This window comes from Anarrhichthys ocellatus, unplaced genomic scaffold (assembly GCF_004355925.1).
Source record: "Anarrhichthys ocellatus isolate YVR2014 unplaced genomic scaffold, GSC_Weel_1.0 scaffold115, whole genome shotgun sequence".
NCBI lineage: Eukaryota > Metazoa > Chordata > Actinopteri > Perciformes > Anarhichadidae > Anarrhichthys > Anarrhichthys ocellatus.
Window position 1 is genome coordinate 689,290 of NW_022280145.1, and position 23,435 is coordinate 712,724.

The 23,435-nt window shown below is 44.6% G+C and overlaps 1 protein-coding gene across 2 annotated transcripts in view; it reads left to right on the forward strand.

Moving 5' to 3' along the window:
- The first annotated feature begins 9,274 nt into the window (after positions 1–9,274).
- znf438 (zinc finger protein 438) overlaps positions 9,275–23,435 on the forward strand; it is a 42,598-nt gene continuing 28,437 nt past the window's right edge. Inside the window, exon 1 of one of the 2 annotated variants that reach the window (XM_031876763.1) lies at positions 9,275–9,581. The gene's annotated coding sequence lies outside the window, so the exon portion shown is untranslated. The remainder of the gene's footprint in view (positions 9,582–23,435) is intronic. The other variant, XM_031876766.1, reaches the window with a different exon arrangement.

Sequence of the window (23,435 nt, forward strand, 5' to 3'; positions counted from 1 at the left end):
GCTGCGTGGGACTCCTCATGACAAATAAATAGAAAAATGAGTAAAATCAGTGTAATGCACCTTTTAATCTGAGGCAAAACTGATAGGAACCCAGTTTCTTCTTCCTTCCTCTCTTTCCATCTTCACTTTAGGAGTCAAAAAACCAACGTGAGATAATAGCTCTCATGGAGGATCGGCCCACTACAGGGGGTGAAGAAGCCCCCTCTGATGCTCAGAGTTACGCAAACAAACACAAAACTCCCCCCACTCCCATGATTCCACAGGGGTGGGTGGCCACGGGGCTGAGAGCTCCTGACCTGCGGGTGAACGTAACGCTGCCTGTCTCCGCTGCAGGCCAAGATATATACTTGTTTTGGCTAGCCGGACGTGTGTGTGTCTGTGTGTGGAGTTATCCTAACACGTGCATGTACATACACATGAACACACACACACACACACATACACACTTGGTGCTCCAGACAGGCTCGCCACGGTCTTCTCCCTCCTCTTGTGACTGACTGTCAAAAAAGGAGACAGCCATCTTCTGGAAAGCAATGTGTAAATTTATACTGTATTCATTGGAGCGCCTGTTGCATTTTACTGTTCATTTGTCCCTGCGGCTGGAACGGTGTTTGTGCGCACTGCGAAGACGTTCGAGGCGTTATTTTTGGAGGCGTCTTCTCTCACAGTTGAAAGCCTTGTGTGCAGCAAAAACAATACGTGTTAACTGAGGTGTGCTGCAGTGACAAGACAGTGCTGTTAATGCAGCAAAGATACATTTTGCAGACTCTTAAACGCTTCTCTTTCGAATGTTTGTCCAATTCCTACCTGTATGGAGTTGCAATTCTACATTGTTAAAGGGTCTTGCGCCCAATTTTTAAAAATGCTTATTGTAGACTATTGAGGCCTTGCAGATAGTCTCTGTTTCATTTGCTCAGGTTTTGAGATATGTCTCTGAGGTGAAGGTGAGCGGATATTTGTTCATCACTAAAGGTGTTACAACATGACCTCACTGTGAACATGCAGCTCATTGGAACTACTTTCTATCGAAGCAACTTCTTTAAAGAGCTGTTGATCATGACTTTTAAAACAATATATTTTGAAGCTGTTGACCTGGCCAAGAGGGCAGGCACAGTTAAACACCCAATGGTTAAAAATCAACAACAACAACAATACATTGCAGAGTAAAAACTAAAGTTCACGCATCAACAGAAGAGGTTACATAGACACAGATAGTGTGTAAGATAAAAGGGCATCAAGACATGACGCAATTGTTACACAAGGTTGCAAGAACAGTTTGTGGTTAAAACATGTGTTCACTTTCTGTTTTAATTCGCTAGAGAGATAAGTGAATCTAGACTGAGTCTATCCCGCAGATCGTTCCTTGACCAAGGGGCATTTTGAAATAGACTCCCTTTTCCAGTCTTAATCCGTCCGACCTTAAATCCAAGACAATTGTTGGACCTAAAATTGTAGGTCCAACAATTGTCGTACAAACTTGGAGTATAGGTACATGGGTAACCTGTCTAGAATTGCCTTGTACATCAAAATATACCGATCCTGCATGCTGCGCATTGCAAGTGAAGACCATCCGACCAGATTGGACAATGTGTAAACAATTGTTTTGGCCACTTGGGGGCAGCCACCTGGTAAATGAAAACACAGTATACGCTCTCCTTTGAGCTCTGTCTTTGGTCTCCTCCAACTCTTGAGGGAAATATTTGCTTCTTCATTTGGTAAAGGCTCCACCGTGTTCAGCAGCTAATTGATAACATCGTCTGTCTGTTGTTGTGGAATGTGGGCCGTAAAAAGAAGCAAGAAAGTTCGGTAGAACTGAGGAGCACTGCAGAGTTGGCTAATAATTCTCGTTTGAGCCGTTTTACAACAAAATCAGTTTGTGCAGCTTTAAATGTATTCGTCCAAAACGGTGCGCACCACAAACAAAATGATATTCTTCTCCATTGCAATGGAGTGGAGGCAGAATTGTCAGAAAATAAACAAGCGTCACTTTAAAACAAAAAAAAAATCCACGTGGCAGCTCACAAAAATACGATGAAGCGCACTTTATATTGATGAATAACGTGACCTTTTAATACACATTAACAGGCTACATTCCCCTATATGACGGCATTTGTCTGTACACCGCATTTCCATTACAAGGAAACACATCTGAGACGGTGTGGCTATATGGGTACAATGGGGAGGCTCTGAGTGAATAGTGTGTGGGTGGTTTATGTTTGTGTGTGTGCTTATGTTTCATTCTGTGATAGGCCACTGCTGTTTTCACTGGATGAATATGAATACCGCACACCTACTCTTTTCCCACACACACTCACAACATCAGAGACATTTTTTTTCTTCCTCTGTACACGAATAGCGGCGCAGCACTATAAATGAACATCCAAAATGCCAGCCAATTACTACGGTGTCCCTTTACTCAACCTCTCCATATTAAGCCCCGGTTGTCAAACAGATTGTCTCCGGTGCTCCGAGCAGCCCGCGCCATGAAACAGTTTTCATTAAGGGAGGATTGCCATGGGCCTTAGGCTGGCGGCTTAATGTAATTTCACAGCTCAGCGTCCGTGCAGCCACTTCAGGGTCCAACCATGGCCACCCACACCTTTACAAGAGCCAGCGAGAGGCGCTGAAAGGGTGACAGGCCGCTAGGAAGTTTTAGGAGCGAGGAGGGAGCCCCAAAATTAAATTCCAGCACAGGAAATGGCTGCAATAATAGCACAACAGCCAATAAGGCTTTGGAAATAAACATGTACAGAGATAGTCCTCGTTGAGGGTTTTTGCAATGAAGTGTTGGGGACGGGGAGACTCACTCAGCAGCGATCAGCTATCGGGGGTGGAAAGGTTTACAGAAATCAAGTGGGATTCCTGCAGTTATGTTGAAATGATCAGAGGTGCATTCCAAGATTTGGTTCAATCACTGAATTCCTCTAAAGCTTTTCCTGGCTACATTTAAAAGGACAGTATTATGTAAAGAACATGGGAAACAGCTCATACTGTTTGTTGAAGAAAATGATACAGATGCTGAGGAAGATGTTCATGAAGGAGATAACTTTGGGTATAATAGATTGGCGTGGGCATTTTCTCGTACATGTGTATTTTAATTGTTTTCTACCCTGATCACCTCTGGAGTATTCGCTCCACCAAAAGTCCCTATTACAAACATGTGGAGAGCATCACATATTCAATATGACATCTGGACAAAACTGAAAATGAGATAGGCAAGTGTTTCATTTTCGTGTTGTACAACTTTGGAAAGAGCGAGAGGGCCTTGACTTCATGGCTTGGAAAGGAGAAGAGGTCCAAAGAGCATCAAAGCCAGGCTGTTGGAAACCCCACATACAAACACACGTGCACAAACGCTAGGACACACACATGCTGAACACAGGCAGGCTATCCAACAAGGAGAAAGGAAATATTAAACCTAATTAGTACCTTTCTTCAGTTTACAGACATTTCAGCCGACTCTCTTATTTCATTTTTCTCTGCCCCACATGTTTAATAGGAGTAATTGTTTAAAGTAATCTTTTTTTCTTTCAAGAATTTAGATGAGACGATTTATATAAATCTCATGTTTCAGGGTTTAGCTTGACATGTTGGGGAATACACTTATTCTCTTCCTTGCCAAGAGATAGATATGAAGCTACAGCCAGGAGATGGTTCACTTGGGGGGTTACGTGACTATTTCTTGGCCGGGAGTTCTGGCTATATATCTGGAGTAGGCTAATGCTGTCAAACAACCAGCAGAGACTCCAGTAAAACCACAAATTGTTAATTTTACACTTCCGTTTTTGTACAGATTAAACAAACAACATATTGTGTGTTAATGAGTGAGCATTAAGGTGTTGGAATACACATTTGGTTTTACCTTTTACCTTGGATGGGGCCATGCTAGATGTTTCACCACTTTTTTGTCTTTATGCTAAGCTACGCTAACTGGCTGCTGCCTGTACCTTCACATTTAACATACAGTAACTTTCGACAAATCGTATCTCTCAAAATGTCAAACTATTCCTTTGAGTATGGAGTTGGAGTCAGTTCATGCTTAGCTTAGCATGAATACTGGGAATAGGGGGGAAACAGCTAACCTGCCAGCTAGTCAGTTCAAAAGATTGCATAGTGGCACACTAGTGAACACATTTCAGTTTCTTTGTTTAATCCAGGCTAGTTGTTCTCCCTGCCTCTATTTTTTTAAATTCCAAACAAGACCAAAAATGTCCTGACTCCAACTCTGTATCTGTAAGAAATCACCTACAAGCATATATAAAGATCATAAATCAACATGTTATATCTTTGTCTTACAACTTTGCTCGCGTTTTCAAGCATAATGCTGAGCTAAGCTAACTGTCGGTCTGCTGTAGCTTCATATTTACTGTACAGTGTCGTATCGATCTTCTCATGTCACTATTATTTTGAGTATATCCCAAAGTGTCGACCTATTCCTTTGACATGGCCACTTTGAAAAGCCCCAGCTTGACATGCTGATTCTCACATGACCATAAAGCTGCACACACACACACACACACACACACACACACACACACACGACTTTCATGATGTTAGACAAATTACACCTAAGGCACCTCTACCATCTGCTCATAATCCAGCGCATTAACTCATTACATCACTGTTGGAATAAGTTTATTCCAAATAAAGAACAAAGAGTATATTCTTTATATTCTTTGTCTACAAGAACAGAGTTGTGGCTGAAACGATGGATGGCGCATTAAATGAGCAAAACACGACAATCAGCCCAACTTTCATGTTATGAGTCACGAACAAGAGACGCTCATGCTTATTCAGTGTGTCCACTGAGGTGTGCAGCCTCTTCATTTAATATTTCCATAAGGTTGCATATGAGTGTATGCCAGGCAATCCCTGTAATAAGGAGGTAATGTATTCTGTGCCAATGGCAAAAAGGTATGCTTGAAACATCCCTCACAGGAGCAGTGAGTTTTCTACTTGACAGTGGACACATACATAATTAAGCCAACGAGAAAAAAATGAATATTTCATCTCAGAGCATTTTCATCTCCAAACATCAAAACACCTCAACGTCTCACATAATGAGCAAGGTAAATTAGTTCTATTCACAGAGGGAATAGGCAACAAGGAGTGCTCACTCAAATAGATCAGCTTGAGAAGAAGAGGGGGAACTCAGAACACTTTTCTGTGTATTTTTGCCAGAATTCTTTGAGTCCTTGGAGGAAGCGGCCGTTTTAACATGCAAAAAAGAGCTAATTCTTTCCTAAGATTGTTTGCCTAACCATTTCTTCTTCTTTTTTGCAATGCTGTAATTGTGTTATTATGTTATATTACAGCGTCAGCCTTAATGCTTTGTAGCCTGATCTGACCATAACTCATACTGACCTGTAATTCACGACATGTCATCCGTGAGTCGCCGGAGGACTTTTGGGGTTTACGGATATGCAGGCGCATGCCAATGGAGAGGATAAATTGTTCCATAACGTTGCCGCAGTTCAGTTTTTACTAGTGTGGTCCACGCGAGCGCCAGCTTTTCTCCATTTCTGTGATGGCATCGACGCTCTCATATGTCTGAGTTTCCGAGAGAATAGCTTGTAAATTATAGCTTTTAAAATGGCTGTGTGGTACACGGGAGGGGAAAGTAGGTGCTGTGCATAGTGCTGCAACAGCAGCACTACCGCGCTGGAGAGAATTACTTTGACCATCAAAACCTGACTCAGACTGGCTCCCTGAACACCTTCATAGAGAGGGAATTAACCTGCCACAGCTTGAAACGCTTTACTGAGCGCTGGTCGATACTGTCATTATCCTAAAGCAATTCTTAATTCTATTTGGCCCTGAGCTAAAGATCCTTGTATTGATCACAAAGTAGGGATGCCACAACTACTCTTTTTCTATAGTTAAGACGTTGTTTGAAAAAAAGAAAGAGAAAAAGAAAGCTCCGATAGCTCAACACACAGCCACACGCTACAGAAGAATAGCGTATCATTTTGAATGTTCAAACATGTGTTTCAGTGTGACACCTGAGGATTTAACCAAGTGTTACAGTCATAAGGCACCAATGCTAGTGAGTGATCAAGGGTAACAGAAAAAAAAGGCAACTCTCTTTCATATCCTGTTTTGGGAGATGAGAAATGTTGATATTACTCGCCAAGCGCCACCAGCATGAAACGGGGCCTTTCAGAAACGCAGCGGTGACAACACCTGTACTGCAGTTCCTGATTGCGCGTCTTTGTTCTCAAGGCTTCTGACAACTGCTGCTGCTGCTGCTCGAAAGAGACAGAAAAAGACACAGAGAAAATCCTGCGCAGCATGAAACTGAATACATCTTTTTCTGTCCGTCTGTCTTCCACACACACACACACACACACACACACACACACACAAACAAACATCGCCACCTGCCACAGACTATACACTGAGGCCTGTGACAGCGGTTAACAGAACAGGACATGTGTAGCCCCAGGTGACTCAAATTGCAAAACTAACAACACCATGCTTCATTGCACCAAGAACGCTGTGTGAAATACCAGTAAGAAGGGCGTATGTGTTAAGTGTGTGTGCATGTGTGTGTGTGATTGTCAATTCATATGCATGTCTAAATGCTGGTGCTCGTGGGTATGCATCTGTGTCACAACAGATCCTTATAATGCAGCCTTTTTGATTTGAAGTGTCATTTTTTAATTAATTAATTAGGATTAGCAATATCCAAATTGAAATCTCCAACGGATCTGTAATTTTATTCCATCTATAAAGGCAACGTACATATAGCAACCTTTAAAAAAACAAACATGTTCTCTGAGAGCACTCCACAAGAAGGCTGAAAACACATCTTGTTCATCAGCAATAAACGTAACAAATCCTGCGAAAGAGGCAACGAGTATAGCCAATCAGAGGCAGAGTAGGGCGGGTCTTCACGGGATGCATTCGGGGGGGGGGGAAACTATGAACTACCATAAATACCAGGTGGCACAACTGTCACAAAAAAACTACTATTGGTCAAGCTACAGTGTGCTGCCTAAAGTTGCCTACCTCTGCTTTAATGTCTTGCAATAATTAATATAGTCTTGTAACAAAAAACCAAAAAATGATCACTAGAGTTCTAAATGTAATTATATACATTTTTTTAATTTTTTTATTCTAGCAGTAGGAATAAAACAAGTGGGAACACTAGCAATTACAGCAGCAACAGAAGTGATGCTGCTGTTGGGCCCCTTATGACCACCAACACTCTCATCACAATGTGTGCATATACAGTATACCCGGCTGTATTCATACTAACATACTATGTGTGCATGAATAAAAGCTTGATTCTGACCTAGGGCACCTCTACTAAACAAGGCCAAGCCATATGATGGGAGGACCGGCTTTGGCAGTAAATATAAGACCCTGTTGAATGCTATATGTAGATGTTTGTGTATATGTGTGTGGACCTGTGTATGTAAGTATATGTGGGGATTCATGTCGGGGCATGGATGTACAGTATGTGTGTATTATATGACCATATCCAACACGTCTTGTGTGTAGGCTTTCCATGTGACACATGACTGTGCAGGATTTGAAAACAACTTTCCCTCCTGGGAGAAGAAGGATCATCTATGTCTAAGTAATAAATCCAACATTGCCTGAGTTTATGTTGTGTTTTAATGGTTCAGATTCCCAAATAAATATGCAATAAACGTAATTATTATAATCAATTGACAGGGGCTTTATGTGCCCTTTCTTTCACAGTCGGTGGCCTTTAGGCAGTTGCCCTTTTTCTCTGCTTGGTAATCCAGCCTTGATCGTTATACAGGGAACCACATTACCCACCAGTAAATACACTACTTGGATGCACAGAGCAGATACACTGGATTGGTGTTTAAACATATTGACCTTATTAAGGAGCTGGGGAATTTAGCTGTGACATAACCAGTTTACAGTTGCATGTCATTGTAATATTCAGTGTTTCCTCTATTCAGTCATGTGGTTCACCAACTCAGTTTCCAGGGCCACAGCGATCCCTACACAAACATCACGTCAGTGATTTCTATACGCCGATTTTGAATATGTGAGGAAGAGGGATTGATATCTAATCTGTGCTTGATATTGGAATCAGCATCAGGAGAGGAATTGATCGATCGGCACATCGAGCTCCATCTCGACAATGAAAAACAACTGATGCATCTCTAATAAATAATACAGTAATCAGTATATAATGGCACAACACTGACAGAGGCCATTTATCCTGCATAAAGGGTAGTTTTTACTTCATGTTTTGTAGTTTACTTTCTTAAAGGGGGTACTCCAGTGATTTATAGAGTCCTGAAACACGGAAATGAGTCAGTGTTTTCACATAACTTTCCCTCGTCTGGAAGACAGTGGGTTTTTCGAACGGGGTTTTTGTTAGATGCAAAACATAGGGTCTGTGGTTAACACAAGCTTAAGAGCGTTTAACGTGTTGATCTACAACATAAAATGCTTCAGTAAATCCCCCCTCTCGTGAATTTTGAAGCTTCTACGTGTATTAAAAAAGTGGCTGGATGGCACTACAAAACGTCACCACGCCGAACACTAGTTCGCCTTTACAGCCTCATTCTGTATACAGTGGCATCATTTGTTTGCATTTTAATGTTAGCTTTCTACTTCTGCCGATTGTATTTAGGCTTAAAACAATCAGAAAAGTGCTGATCATTTGTGAAGATTATCTTGCTGTACAAATCGTGTAAGTGTCATAGACTTGTGTTTGCCACAGAGGTTCCCAGTGAATCCCATTGGCTTCTTGTCGAGGGAACTATAGTGCAATGTTTACTTCCGGGTTTGGCCTACCAAAATACGTCATTCCTGCAGCACTCTAATGTACTTCCATAAAGTTGAGGGACTTGTCATAGACATTAAAATAATTAGTAAAGTCGCAGGAGAGAGCCTTTAATTTAAATTGAAACGCAGGACATTTTTCACTAGCGACGTATTTTTAAGATGCAGTATTGCTACTTTTACTGTAAAAAAAAAGAACCGTATACTTCTTCCACCGCGTCTTGTTTGTGTTATTCTGGTCACATAATTAAGTAGGCTCATGTTTATGTGTGTGTGCCCGCAGTGTTACGGCACCGTTACGTTATTGTTATAACGTGTTAAAACAGCTATCTGCCATGACCGCTTTGACGTGTCTGACGTCCTCTCAGCTGTCCGTCAGTGACAGCACCGTGATGTGCGGCTACAGGTTACTACTAAGCCGCTCATTGGCTGCATTGACCGAGCAGAGCAAAGTAGGTCCCCGGGATATTACGAGCCGTACCATTCTTGCCTACACGGGGTTGCACCGGGAAATAGGGACCGCGGAATGTTACTTCACTACCCGCCTGACCCACGCATAGCTTACTGAAGCACACTGTGTCGAGTATTTGAATCCATTTAATTATTTTAAAACGCATTAAAATGAGAAATTGCCATAGATTAATAAACCGGTCATATTTGTTCCACCCGCTGGATCAAGTTGACGGTTTGGCTCAAAAATGGCTGGAGAGAAACATTTATGAGGATCGACGGTATTACCAGGTATTTACGACAAAATGAGCGCGTCGTAGCTTGAAGGCGCTTCCTCCACATAACTGGGGATCCAGGTGAGCCGTGTTTAAAGTTAATCCAGCATTTAACACCCAGCCCGCCGCTGCGAAGAGAGAGAAAACCAAGCCGAACGGCGCTCGTTTGCAATGTTATCACGGTAGCATTTACATGCAGCAGCTAGGAGCTTTAGCTTTAGCTCTGCATTTACAGGACGAATACCAGCTGCAAGCTCGTATAGCAGTCCACGCAGAGTGGTAGGGTTTGCGTGCAAGTGCACGCGCAACGAACAGCGGGGACACAAACGTATGGCCGTGTGTGCGCGTGTGTTTGTGTGCGTGTAGCTAACGCAGAGCAGGCCTGCGGCTAACCCTGGAGCCGTGCTCTCATCGCATTAATACGTCATCAGACTTGGGCTCCCCGCAGTGATATCCGCACACACACATAAGCGACATGTGAGAAGATGCGCAGAAAACAGACGTTGCACTGACTGTTCTCGTGCTGTGCGAAACAACCTCACTTCTGTGCCCCAACTCTCCTCCTGCACGTCAGCAGTGCTGGATGTGCACCTGTACGTTGTATAGACGTGAACCTCAAGTTCGGTTTGTGCTCTCTTCTTTTAAAAGGCGCTGTGCATTTGGACAGAGGTCATCTGTATTTACCATAAACGTAGTTATTATCAACATTAGGGTTATTTCCAACTATGTGGTTGCTGTGGATATAATAACAAACACCTGTTGCCCACCTAGAGCCGGAATGCAAGAAGTAAGAAAAGAGAAGGCGAAACCCAGTTATTATCTTATTGCAATTTTTTTTTAATTGAATGCATGCAGATGGGGCCCAATGTTTGTGTAATTCGATGACATACTGTGATGTTGCCAGTCGTTTTGTTTGTTTGCATCATTGTGATGAAATGCCTTGATCTTTCCAGTTTTCAGAATACGTCCTAGATTATGCCATACATTACAAAACACTGCAATAGCAGAGTTGTACTCGTATCACCCACCACTACAGGGCCCTCAGCACTTTAATAACTGTGCTTGGAGTCGTGTTCTCTCACCGTGGCTCAGTCAGTTTCAAAGTATTGACATAGTATGGGGCACTGTATGTTTTTTTGTAAATTATTGCAAATGTGTTACATTCAGATCTGCATCATAGACTGCACCATGCAGCTGTAGGCAACACACATAGGAGGTGCTTATGTTTACCCTTTTGAGACAGTTACTGTATCATTAGTGATGCGCCAGTCTGTTGCAGTGCAGGTCCTGACCCTACTAACACCACTCCTCATCAGCTGGAACTGGCTGTACTTGTTTACACTGTTGCTCAGCGTATTGCTGGCGCTTCTCCGCCGGGAGGTCAAAGGTCAGCGGGTAGCTTCGGGACAGCTCTCCTGCAATGTTGCTTTTGTAGCTTGTTGCTCCACACGAGCCACCCCGAGAGCTCTGAGGGCATGATTTCATATGGCTATTTTTAATTTTGGAGTGCTGATCTAGTGTCAGCGAAGAGGCCGTGTGACAATTCACGGTCCCACCCCGAGGTGTTCAAACCGGGTCGAGCTTTTAGATTAAACACCTTCTAAGAAGTTAAAAATGAGGAATGCGATCCTCTGTGGTGAACTGAAGACAGATCGTGGAAGAAGGAGAAAATTCCCCTCCAGTCCATCCAATCTCTCTCACCGTGGCGTGCGGTATGTTCCAGAGAGTGTTCTTGGTTTTCCTTTCCAGATGCAACAACTTTTTTATTTTCACGCTCTGCTGAGGGCCAGTCTTTGTCCCATGAAAGATGCCATGAAAGTCGACTGAAAACAGTTTGTTAAACTATGGTTTCACTTTGTTCAGCTATCACAAATCCAGAAGTGGGGGGGTTCCCCAGTACAAACATTAAAAAAGAGAGAATTCTGAGCCATTGTGGCTCGAGGGGTCTGGTGTCAACCTGACGTAGTTCAGTCAGACTCTGACAAAGGTCTGCCTCGTGGTAAGGCAACATTATTGGGACCTAGAGAGAAAATCACATTCACTGTCGCACCTTTTTGTTTTTGGTAGAAAAACACTGCTGTCTCAGCAATATTTTTTGCTGATGATGGAAAGCAGGTCACACCACACAAATCGGCAAACACTCTTTTTCGCATTTGGTAAAACTTTCACACTCATAACAGAAACTCCCACGGCACAGCCGACACCTACTCCATGCCGGCTCTTGATCATCTTAGTTAACAAATACTCCACGGCTCACTCTTTCTCTCCCCCACGCGCTCCAGTTTGACTGCGGTTGTCGTCATCTGTGGGGAATCCTGCTTTCTGTGTGTCATGATTGGTTGGCTCTCAAAAACACCTTGTAAACTTCTCCAAAATAGAATATCTTAAAGGGCCAGTTCACTCGTTTTTTTATTCATTTGATATCTGTCATTGACATTTCTGCCAGTAAAGTGGATGTGAATGGTAATTTGTTTGCACTGCTCACAACATTACTTTCTTCCCCCTTGTATTTAACAGCCAAATGTCCTTCCAGAAATAATGTCCATGCACTACCAAGTGAGACTGGACTCGTGACCTCAGCATTTGTAAAATCTTTAGATCCACAGAACATGAACAAGAACAGTTCTCACTGCTACTTTCTACCACAGAATTAGTCCCGAGGAAAACTAGAGCTGAAAGAAAGAAAATGATAATCAATGAATACCACAATTTGAAGCAAAAAATATTAGTTTCAGGTTCTCAAATGTGTAAATTTGCATTTTTTTTCTTGGTCTAACATTATGGTAAATTAAATATTTGTGGCTGTTGCGCTATTTGTTGGACAAAACAAGACACTGGAAGACGTAAGCTGTTGCTCTGGAATGTTGTGATGGGTATTCGTCGTTGTATTCTGAGGTAACCTCAGAGGGGAATATGTCAAAATCAAACCAAACATGCGTTCATGACTATATACGCCACTGGAGCTAAGTGGCAAAATATGTTTGTTTTTTCCTGATTTGGGTGAAGTGACCCTTTGATAAAAGGCCCGACTCTGCTTTAAGTGGCTGCTCTCCGTTTGCCTTGTGAGTGTGTCAAGTTGTGTGAGTGCAGGCCACTTCACTCAGCAGAATAAACGCACCGTACGGTTCATGTAAGGTATGTTCCAGAGCGCGTCACCTCGCCAGTTTAGAAGCTCATCATCACACGCAGAAATCAGCTTTCATTCTGGCTCCGGTTCCATTCGCTGTTCTTCTCAGAGCAGAAAACCGGGTTAGCCGACACACACTTTTTTTATTTATTTTTTGCAGACTCGGCTCTTTATAGATGATTCAGCATGAGGAGCAACCTCCCTTCCCACACACACACACACACACACAGCAGATTTTGACTGACGGCCTCCTCTATCTCGCAGCTCACTGTGGGAAAACGTCTCACACTTTAAGCGTCGTCGTTAAGCATGTGACCATTACGAGTGTAAGAGTCGCGCGGCGAGATGTAGTTCCTCACCACAGTGTGAGCTTGAGGGGCTGGCATCCGGCGCCAAGCGCATGCCCCGCGAGCGACGTGAGCGTTTGCTTTGGCCCGGCGAGCAGCTCCGGCGTGGTTTCACATGTGGCTGGACGAGGAGGTTGGAAGTCGGGCAGAGGAAACTCAGATGCTTGTCTTAACATTTCCGTTCAATCATAACCAAGATGGTGTTACCGTAACACACAGACTTTTTTTCAATTTATTTTTTAAACTCAGGCACCAACTCATTCCAGACTTTGAAGTGAAGCAACGGGCAATTATTAGTTTCCAAATATCTCAAATTTTGCACGAGGGGTGTGATAATACGGCTGAACATTCTGCAGCGGAGTTGGTCGGACACTGATTGAGTTTAAATTCTGCTCTCAGGCTTGGCCTACTTTTTCCAATTATGTCATCTCCACATTGTGGGTATTGGTAAAAAAAAAAACATGAACACGAGGGCAAATTCAGCGCAGAATCCTCTGCCGTGTTAAGTTCTGCCACAAAATTAGAAAGTCCATCAGCTTGTTTAAGTCAAATTGATGGAAACCCTTGAAGTGGTCTTTTTTTTTTCTTTGAGTTACACCTGAATGCTAAGCAGCCGATATTTATCCCCGTCTGTTAAGTGCCGCCCGAAGATGTCATGAGCGGAGAGCAGAAGAACAAGGAAAGTGCATCTCCTGTCTGAATAATGAATGGAGAGCATATTGTGTTCTGGAAAAATGGGAGGATGTGGTTCAGTAATAGTCTGGTGAACAGCTCTCTCTCTGCTAAATTGTTGGTCTTGCCAGACTCTTGCTTCCAAGGAAAGTGAATGAAAATGACACGTGAAGCCTAATGACTTGACGTTTTACTGGATTTGGAGGCGGCGGGAGGCATGTTATTATATTAGGCCGCTGCTCTGAGCATTAGCATGGTTCCTGGCTACGTTCTACTTTTTGCAAACCGTTTTGTCGGCGGCGTGCGTGGCTCAAAATGGTTATGTAATGAGTAGACCTGAGCATCGGGCCTGTACGGGCGTTGCAACTGGCTGCTTGTCATTTCACTATGTGATTACATCATAAGTTTCCACCAAAGTAAAAGTTGAGTCAGACCATTTTTTAAAAGTGTAGGATGGCTTTTCTAAATCTGGTTCGGGAAGTGAGAGAGCAGCCCCTGCCGAGGTGCCCTTGAGCAAGGCCCTTAACCGCCAAAATGCCCGCAAGTGAGGAGCCGGCCGTTCCGAACACATTGTGTGCTGAAGTGAATAAAGGCTTTTAAAAAGGGAAGTCGTGTTCAACCACTGTCAGAAAAGGCCCCGCTGTAAGAGTTATCGCAATCAAGTGGTTTTTATTTTCATCATTTCCTATTTCTGTGCAGCTTATTTTAAATGTCTACGTAGAGATACTTTGGGGTTGTTGTTTTTTCAGCAGGGAACTTCTTCAAAGCTCTATTTTTCTCGACGGGAACTTTCACTTTGTGTAATGCGTTATAAAAAAAATCTTTTCCAGTAAAGTATTAGTATAAATAACTGAAAATGTTTTGCCTTTAATAATGTTATTACTCTACTTATTGCTTTTCTTTTTACTAGAGCTACAATTAATGGAATAATCGATCAGTGGATCGACAGAAAATTAAACGGCAGCAATTTAGACAATCAATGAGTCTTTTTATGAATATAAAAAAGCAACATATCGGCATCTGACTATTGTTTGAAGATGGTCTTTTTCTTTTTTTTTTTTTCTTCACAGAGAGTGTCACCTTAAGATCAGCTAGACCCAAATTAAGACCCTGATCATATCAGTAATGGTGTTATTAAGTGGTGCATATGAACTGTAATTAAGGGATTCTCTGTTGCTGCAGAGACAGGTTAGTTCCTGGTTTAAAGGTTTGGGCCTGTACGTAGAGGTGTGCGTTTATTTATGACTGCCAGGCTAAATTTTCTCAATTAGCTTCAGACATTTGGGAAAATCCAAGTGGTTGTGGGCCGACGCGTGTTTATTCTGTCTGAGACAGCGCTGCGAATTAGAAACCCGAGCCTGCTCCTCTGCGGTCCCTCCCACGGCAGCGGTGGGCGCAGCACGTGCGTGACAGGCAGCAGAGAGGCGTTCACTTTCATCCCAAATATACCGTGTAGAGACTCACACGCTTTGGCATAGCTTTCTTCCAAACACATTTGTGTGCCTCTCTTTCTCTCTCTCCATCCCACAGCTATGATTTTGGCGTCAGGGTTGCACCCACTCTCTCCCTCCGGCCCGGGATCATGTTACCCTGCCATTAGTCAGTTGTTCCCCCCTCGACGGTGCCCCATGTCAGGCGTAGCGGAGCCTGCCTGCCTCCCCGGACCACAGCTCAACCACAGACGCCCCCTGGTCAGTGGAGCCGCTCCAGCTATGGCACGGACTCCCTGGAAAATGATGCAGAGGAGCGAGGCTAGCTGCAGTTTTAGAGCTGTATTTTCAATTTCACGCGGGGTGAAGGAAACTCCTCTACTGCAGGACAAATGGGTTACACCCACAACCCAAGAGTGTTTACCGGCGAGGCCGTGAGCTGCACTACTACTACAACAACAAGCCCGGCCCCTTCCGTGTACCATGCGTCACCAGTCCGGTGATTTGTGGGCCCTCATCGTTTTATGGTTATGTAACGCCGGTTCCCCTTGACGAGTAAAACCTCTTGTTAAACCCCCCACGCCGCCCCATTCCCATAAAAGTGAGTGATGCAGGCTGTGGTGCTATCCCGTTGTGGTCGGCCTGGCTCCCTATACGGCACGTGTCACTGGGGCGGAATGGGGCTCCGTACAGGTGGCATGACACTGCAGAAATTCCACTGACTTGGCTTTATTGCTTGATTAATGCACGCAGCGCAAAGCTGCTAAATCTGCGTGGGATCCTATAGGTCTAATTTACGAGAGTCAGTGAAGGCGTATACCTGCGTTTCTCCGCCCGTGCCCTTTTCATAGGGTGTCAACTTTTATAGAGGCTACAGCATCCTCCTCCTATTAAGCCTGTCGTGCACTCTAGTGGAGCCATAACTCCACCCTCTGCTCCCGCCAAGCTCTCGGCTCCTCAGTAATTTATTTAGGGTCCGACGTGCGTCCTGCTAGATGCACGGCTATCGCATCGCGGGCTTGCTCAGGCTAGGCTAATCCTCTCTAATTGAAAGGAAAGCAGGCATTTTCTGGAGGCCAGTGGCGTGTGCGACGCTCGTCCCTCTGCTTGTTTTACAGTAATGAGACATGGGGGGGGGGGCTGGAGAGCAGAGCTGTTTGTAGAGGGAGAAGCAGCTCCAGAGCCCTCGGGCTTACAGGGCTGTCACAGACGGAACAACGGAGCTGACTGCGTGTTTACTCGCGTCTGTGCGTGGGTGTTTTTGTTCTGCTCCAACACCGTCTCAGCAACACTAGTCTCAGTCGCCAAGCTAATGTTAGGTGAGATTTATTTCATTGGAATGAATAGTAACATATAGGCCAAGGGTAAGGCTATTTAAAGGTAAGGTAGAGAGAGTCTACTAATATTAGGCTCACGTGACCCATCATCTCTACTATAAAGCAGGGTATGAGATGTGGAGCTGCCACTGCAACTTATTATTACTACAGATAGAAGTTCTGTTTTGTTTTCACCATTCCAAGGATTGAAAACATAGGATTGAATATATTGGATACTGTTACATGTCCAGCTTATTTTTGCAGACTAAACAAAAGCCTTGTAAATGCAACATGCAGTCCGACACCGGGAAGTGCGGCCTTTGTGAGCCATAAAAAATGTATGATCAAATGAAAAATCGCTAAGTTACCTTTTCAACTTAATTTGTTGACTCCGTCCTTGAGGTTAGCGCTAGCTCTCTGCTTTGGGATTGGGACTTATTCAATTCTTAAAGTACCGGTACTAATAAAATGGGATATCGTACCATTTTTAAACAGCAGTGTATGATACCTTTTCTAGAATCAGTATACTGTGCAACACTATCAAACACATGAACATTATGTTACCCCTAAATTGTGCCAGCCCCTGTCTTCCAATGTGCCTTCATTGCTGCTTCTTTCTTGTACCATTCCAGTTTTATACAGCAACATTTGTTTTTGTTTATGGCTGCACCCTGACGGGGTGTAGTTTTATGGCACTCAGAGTTATGTATAGATAAATGTCTGGTGGTCCTGGCTGAACACAGTGCTCGAGTGGTACAAACACGAAGGGCAGTCGCAGTGGCAGTCAGTAAATATTCTTAGCTTTTGGCTCGTCCTGCCACCTTGTCTATGTGCCCAACGCTTCAAGCAGCCATGCTAACTGGCCTTGTATTGCCATTTCCACACAGCAAAGTTGACCTGGCGGTGCATTAAGGCCGGTTTGCAGCTACACTCCAGATCCAGTTGGACACGCTAAGCCCTCTACAGCTCACCAGAGACCTCTAAATTACTGCTTTTCACGAGCAGAAAAGCACCTCACATGTTTGAGGGGAGGAGAAATGGTTTGCAAATCTTATATCTTTGCACTTGTAGAGTAAAACCAATCACGTGTACGCTCCACACCAGTATTACTTCATGTTTGAATACTCAGGAAAGTATACGTTCACTCTCCGAAAAGGTACAAAGTTGACGAACCGTGGCAAAGATACTCGAGAGGCTTAAGGTTAATACTAAACTGCTGTAATCCATTATTTGGTTGGTTTGAGAGCAGAGATAGCGATGGTTCAGCATGTACCTGTCAGTACTAAATGATTGCTTATTTCCTGCCAGAGTAGGAGGCGGAGTAATAGCAAGCAGCTGCCTCAGCTGGACCTTACCTTTCCTTTCTGTCGGCCTGCTGTTTTCTCCAGCTAGCCCGCGTGCCAAAACATCTACTTGTGCTCAAGCTCCGCGCCACCCATTCGAGAGACCAACCGCCAAAGTTGTCGGTGAGCAAAAAGCTCGATCGGCCTCGATGAGCGACGACTTCCCGCGAGGCCTTGTTGGAGTGAGCAGTACGAACAAAATGAAAAGCGCCATTGTTCGTCCAGCGAGTTCACCCAATGCCCGCTGCTTATGACGATCCTGTTGTTACATTTTTTTGTCCTGTGGCTTTGCTTTGTGATTAGCTAAACGCCCGATCGATCCGCCAGGTTGAGGTAGCCGGAGCGAAGGAGCCATATCTATCCCGCAGCGAGCAGGAGCATGCAGGATGCTGCACCGGCCGTCCCTCTTCTCATTGGTAAAACGATAAACGTAAATCTGTGAAATGTGTCCGTGTGATATAAGTCTATAAGAGGGGGGGGGGGGCTGATCCGCACCGCTCTCCTCCGGCGGTAGAAATGAGAGAGCTGGAGCTCTATGGGGTTTGCTGACATTTGAGGAAAAATGGAAAAAAAGCTCAACTTCAGCAAAGGGAGACAGTGTCACAAGTGCAGGATTGTTGCTCTAAATATGGGAGCGAGGATCCGGGGGCTTCTGAGGAGCCCCCCCCTCAGCAACGCGGAGGGACCGTGGATAGGGCAAGGCTTCTCCCCGTGAATCACGGCTAATTAACGAAGTAATTAAGATCAGAATCTCTGCTCGGAGGACGACTCTAAATGGTCTATACGTTCAAATAAGGGCATCAAACGGAAATCCTTTCATGAAAGGGGGTAAAATGAAAGCGTTCAGACCCTCTCTATTCTCCTCTCAGCGTGTCACACAAGGGACATCCGTTGAAAAGAGAGAGCCGCTGTTACGGCGCGTTAAAGCCCTCGCTGCTCCATCAGAAGCACTGTTCATAATGCATTCGCTATACATATTTCAGTCTGAGTGAATTTATTTCAATAAATAATGTCACTCCAAGGACACGCTTCGATCTTTCCACGGCGGCCGCGCTGACTGTAAGCCACACCATATTGTTATCTCATTCCAAATGATAGGAATGAGATAACAATATGATACAACGTGGCAAATGATAGATTAACAAACAGCTTATAAACAGGGTGCCGAGCATGTCCACCGTTGTATCATCGCCGCACACTGCCGGAATACCCTCCCTTCATAATGGATGTATTCTCCAGGTTTATTCTGCTGCTAAATGCGGGGATATCTATGGGTACGGCCATAATGTTGGGGCTTACTGTGGAATTTCATATAGTGGGCGCACGGTGGATGTGATTTATGGCTGGGATTGGGTGTTTCTGGTAGTCAGTATTTAGGCGGTGCTGTCATTACTGTGTCGGCTTTCTAAACGCTGCACCCTATCCCCCGAGCTGCTCCTTGAGCAGAATGCTTCACTGGACTTTGAAGAGGGGCTGCAGCGCTCTCTCATGTTAACAGTCCGTGTTTGATTTCCACAAAGAAGACACTATAGGAGCCACTTTAATATAGCCACACTCCAGTCTTTTTTTTTAAGGATGGCAGTGTTTGTTGGTCAGTGAGTCAGTCCATTACTCTGGAGCAGTGCTGCTCCTGTTGACGACCAGAGGATGGATCACCGTGACATTTTGCTCCGTTATTCATGTGCCCGAGAGGATAGATCCCAATGAACCCTGACCTTTCCTCTAATGCCACCAGCAGGTCAAAGGTTCCACTCATTGAGTGAAAACATGTTCTCCATTCACACACCGAGCTTTGTCCGCTTGCCATTTCACCTATTTTTTTTCGGTGCCATGTCCACAATTTGCGTAGCTTTGTCTTGGATGCGTGCTTACGATCTGATACCCAGTTGCTACGTTTTTACAGATGTTGACGCCAAGAAGCTTGATATTATAAATCACAAATGCCATGCACAGGATACCCCTAAAGGCCTTTACACACCGGGTGTTTTTTTTTCCCCTGTGTGATTAATTTGAATGTGCAATATATTTTTACAAGCTGTCACTTTTCTGAGGATTCACACCGCGATTAAAGCCATCAACCAATCACGTTGTGCTGAGCGGTTTGAGTAGCATACTATATTTTTACACGGAGGCTCTGTAGTCCGAACCAAGACGGCAAACTTTATTACTCCATTCAACTTTGACAAGGCAGCACAGACCAGAACCACCCCTTCCGTTCTTAGCTTTCACAATAAAAGCCCTCGTCATATGTGTATAATAGCCTTTAACTTGGGGGGGGGGGGGCAAGCAATCTGACAATGTTTGCATGTCCTGTAGTAACCTGGGTGCCGTACATATGTGTATGCATGCACCATGTTAGTAATCAGAAGTCTGGCAAACCCCTTGTATGTAACCATGGCTTGGTTTGTGTGTCTGAGTCAGAAGAGGAGGGAATAGGCCTCTTACAGTGGAACTTACTGGTTCTCTGCTCAGGGTACAAAGCAAACCCCTGTTTCCTGTGCAATTTGTGCTGAGCTCAGTGCAGCTCCGGAACATTTCCACTTATGTTTCACCTCGGTCCATACGCTCTGTCGGAAGACACACCAGGTCGAGACTGTGATGGGAAAATTCAAGCGGATGTTGAGTTTAGAGGCCACTACCTTTTTTTTTTTTTCAGTGCTTTTCTTGTATCACATTTGAGCCCTGGGTCTTCACACATCACCTTTCTGAGCGAGGATGTAGGTAGAGATCAAAAAAGTGTTACTCTCAAGAGAAGTGAAACTGTTTCTTTTCAGGTTCTTAAAAAAAGTCGTGCTAAATTAAGCCTTTGTAAAAATCTAGTATACCTATTAATGCCAACGGGCTGCCTTTCAGGTTGCAGCCGAAATTCGTCACATAACCCAAATCACTTCCTCTTCTCTTTCCTCTCAGGCAGGAAAGGGTTACTCTCCATGTTTCCTGTCCAATTCCCAGAGCTCCGGCTATGTTCTGATTGCTTTCTTGATGTTAAACATTCCCAGGCTCCTATAACCTTCTAGCTTGCCTCCGCCGTCCAAGAGCCGTCCCAGGTGAACGAGTGGGCGAACCTCCTGTTTTTAAGGATAAAATCTCTAAAAAAGAAATTCTCACAGGGGGTGGGAGATACGGGGACTGGAGGGGCAGGGAGACATGGGATGGGAAAGCATTTTTTTCTTTGCATTCCGTTCGGTTGGTGTAAGGCTGTGGGAAAGCATGTTTTCCCAACCATGGTTCGTTTGACACAGCGTTTCTCGGGAAGTAAGGCTGTGCTCGAGCTGAAGGTTTGATCGTGAAAAAGCCAGGCCCGGCATGTAGACCCATTTAAAGTGCGAGGGAATAAATAAATACGAGTCAGTCAACTTCAGGAAGGTGCTTCTCTGACTCTCTGGATATCTAGGTTAACACGTGCTTCCCTTTTAAAACGTCACCTCTTTTATATTTTCTTCCACGGCTCCTTCCCACTCACTTCACTTCCTTCCCTCCCGAGACAGCTGATCGACGGCTGAGTTATGGTATCTCGCCTGAGTCAGCGGGGCCTTCGCATCAGTCATGAAACAAACGGGATCCAGATTGAACTAACACGCCTGTGTGGAGACTGCGGTGTGGATGTGACCCAGGGGCAGAGCTGGGCCAAGCCGGACTATATTTAGCCCGGCGTTGCTCAGGCTAATTGCCCTCCCAGGCCTAATCATTTCCAGGCTCTGCAGCTCACAAACGACTGGAGGGGAGGCCAAACACCCACTAACCTCATGTTAAAAAGACGCAGGCATCAATGGGGCTGTCAGAGCGCTCCGCAGACAAGACAAATTAGCACAATATCCATCCTCCCCGTATGCTATTAGATGTTCTGTAAGCGGATCGGAGAGTTCAGTGTTGCTGTCCGCCGTTGTGTATTAATTGAATAGGTGTTCCTATTACTGTATCAGTCATTTGAAGAGCTTTGGCAGCATCCTCCGCAGGCGACACTGGGAGGCTGTCTTCAGGTTATCCCTGCTTTTGGAGGCCTGCTTCTGAATGATAAATCCCTCCGCTGCTGCCTCCCACAGCCAGCTTAGCTCCTCCACGTGAGCCTAGCGCGGGCTGAAAAGAGAAAAGCACCAGTGCCTCGGAAACTCTCCTTAGCTGCGGAGTTTGGTTGGTGGAAAAAGTTTACACCCCCCTCTTATGTGCGAGTTCCTGTTCGTGTCGAGTTGCGTAGGTTTCCTGTGTGGTTCCTGTCCCCGAGACTTGCCCAGGTTATACAGCGGGCACATGAAGGCCCGGGTCAGAGGGTGAGGGGATGGAAGGGTAAACAGCTCGTCTCTCTGCCTGAAAATCAGCCCCAAGCTTCCTTCCTGGTCTAGTTCCCAAAGGCATGCTGGGAAACTATTTTTTTCCAACCAGTACAAAGACCAGGTGGATAGCCAATGGTGAAAAGGATGATGTCTTGCTGCTGCTGTCCCCACCTGTATGATCTGTCCTTAAAGCCAGTCGGTGTGTCGCCATCTTTAGCATTTTAAAATGTGTCATTGCTAACATAACGAGGGGCCCCATCTTCTCTACACAAATGCAGCCTCTGATAACGAGTGCAGCATTGAGCATTGACTTTGGATACAGCGTGGTCACAGAGATGTAGTGGTGGTGACGGTCTTGCTCGGATTACCTGGATGTTTGTGATCGTTTGGTTCTTCACACAGCAAAACAAACCACATACTGACTAATATACATCGAGACAATTCACAAACAATCAGTTCTATTTGTTAATCTAATCCACAGGGAGTAAATTGATTTATTGTTCTCAAATTAAGAAATTAGTGATATGATGTTTTTGAGAAATTGGTAGCTATAATTGTCACCAGTCTTATGGTGTATGAGGACAACTCACTATCATCTTCAAGCTGTTGTGTCGTTGAATAGTCCCCTAATTAGGCTCGGCGTAAAAGAGCTATCGTGAAGGCTGAAATCCTTCAAACATTTGCCTCCGTATCTTGTAGGCCGTAGGCTGCTCAGTCAAAAGGTGAGCTGAGAGCCAGAGGAGGAGGGAGAGAAAGAATAAGTCAACTGTGTTTGTCAGCTTTTTAAACCCCTGAAATTGATTCTTCTTCTGCGCTCTTTATTCTAATGACCAGCTAATCCCCCCCCTCTCCCCTTCCCCTTCCCCTCTGTTATAAATAGAGCCTCTTATTTTCCCAGCTCCGCCGTGCACTGCTTCTGAAAATTAGCACTCGTGATGAGTCTGCGCTCTCGGCAATCAATTTGCCACGCTAAGTCCCTCCAAAAAGGTTACCTGTGGCAACCGAGCTGCGGTCACGTAACTTAGAATTTCGCCCTCTCCTGCCAATTACCATTCAGCCTGTTAAATGAATGGCCCTGTCTGGAGAATCAGCTGAATGAAATGACAAAAAATATTGACGCTGAATAGTCCCATGATTTCAGGGCGTTTGTCACGGGGAGAGGAGGCTGATTGGTGCAGGTGGTGCACAGGGATAAAGGAGGCGTGTCAGCCCTCGGGGCTACTTTAATGATATTAGTAGAGATCCGCTTATTTATGAGGACCTAAGTTATTCATGCTCAGCACCGGCTATCCATCACGACAGCTAGGCTGGCTCACTGTAGCCTGCAACAGTCACAGAGCGGAGTTGTGCTGCTACCAGAGTAGCTGATAATCACACTCTTTATTCATTCACTACTGTAATATTCATTCGGATCATAACGCAGGATTAT